The sequence below is a fragment of the Schistocerca americana genome, chromosome 9 (genome assembly GCF_021461395.2).
Source record: "Schistocerca americana isolate TAMUIC-IGC-003095 chromosome 9, iqSchAmer2.1, whole genome shotgun sequence".
Taxonomy (NCBI): domain Eukaryota; kingdom Metazoa; phylum Arthropoda; class Insecta; order Orthoptera; family Acrididae; genus Schistocerca; species Schistocerca americana.
The window spans coordinates 170,989,619-170,991,310 of NC_060127.1; positions in this window are offsets into that span (position 1 = coordinate 170,989,619).

The window sequence follows — 1,692 nt, forward strand, 5'->3', positions numbered from 1 at the left end:
TTGTCATTATTTGCATATGCTGAGACAATGTTTTAGTGTGTAACACTATGACTGTGTAGTAACTTAATAAGGTTCCTTATTTATTTGAGCTATTCATGCAGAACACAGCTAGAATCTATTTCCTATTTTTATTGTTTCATCATTGGACTATGAATTAACTTTCTAGTATTGCTTCCTCTAACTCAAGGTTAATCACACAGATTCTGGATGTTATTTTTAGTGTAAGTCAGTTATGAACTAGTCATTTACTATAATTTAATTCTTGCATAAATGCAGATTTGTTAAACACTTTTAAGCTTGCATGATATTCACCTAAAGTCCATAACTTAATTGTACACTTCATAAGATCTATTAAACTTGCATATTAATGAGTCAGATTTCTGGTCATTTGGATAAGACTGCGACTGTATTAGTATACTTTAATATTGTAAGATATTCTTCACGTAATCACTTTTTAACTGCCTTATAGCACAAGGCTAAGGTTGTGATTAAGTCATAAAATTTCATTATGTGCTTAATAACTGTCACAGACTTCTCAGACCAGACTTTTGTACAAGAGATCAAAATAGCTGGTTTCAACAGGGCAGACCCACTATCAGTTGGTCTATGGCAGAAGTGAGACATTTGTTTGAAAACAGCATAATTTCAAGTAATGCTAGCATTGTTCAGCCTCCTGAATCTCCAGAACTCCAGAGCATCACTATTTATCGTGGAGTCTCTGAAGGCCATTATGCTCCATACAAGACCAAGCACCCTTATTTAGCTCAAGACATGGACAGAGTATAAGACCAGCTACATCCCAGATGAGTCAGTATGTTGCAATATACAAAAGTTAATGAAATAAAATACTAATTTTCAATGTCAAAATACACAGAACTTTACTGATGTAAAATACCTGAAAAAAAGAAAATAAAAACAATTATGAAGCTTCTTGCGTTCGATGGATAAGCGTTGTTATTACAGTGATTACAAAATTGGGTCAAATTTACATAGAATTTGGCAGTATGAGCCCACTTATCAGTATGAAGTTGTACTTCCTCTGGTCAGCAAGCACTGATATGCATGGGAAGGGTCTGATAAAATCATCATATTGTCTCCAGAGGAAAGCTCACCCATTGTTTGTTGTCATGGTCTACAGTCTGAAGACCTAGTTTGTTGCAGCTCTCCAAGCTACTCTATCCTGTTCAAGTCTCTTCATCTCTGAGTAACTACTGCGACCTACATCTTTCTGAATCTGCTTACTGTATAAATCTCTTGGTCTCCATCAATTATTTTTACAATACTTACACTTCCCTCCAGTACTGAATGGTAACCCCTTGATGTCTCAGATTATGTCTTACCAACTGTCTAGTCAGGTTGTGCAACAAATTTCTTTGCTCCCCAATTCTATTTAATGCTTTCTCATGAGATGCATTATCCACCCACCTAATTTTCAGCATTATTCGGTGGCACCAGTTCTAAAAACGTTCTGTTGTCTTCTTGTCTAAACTGTTTGTCATCCATGTTTCACTGCTGTACATGGCTACACTCGATACAAATAATTTTAGAAAAAACTGCCTAACACTTAAATCTATACTTGATGTTAACAAATTTCTCTTCTTCAGGAATGTTTTTCTTGCTGTTGCCAGTATGCATTCTATATCCTATCTACTTTGTCCATCATGAGTTACTTTGCAGCCCAAATAGCAAAAC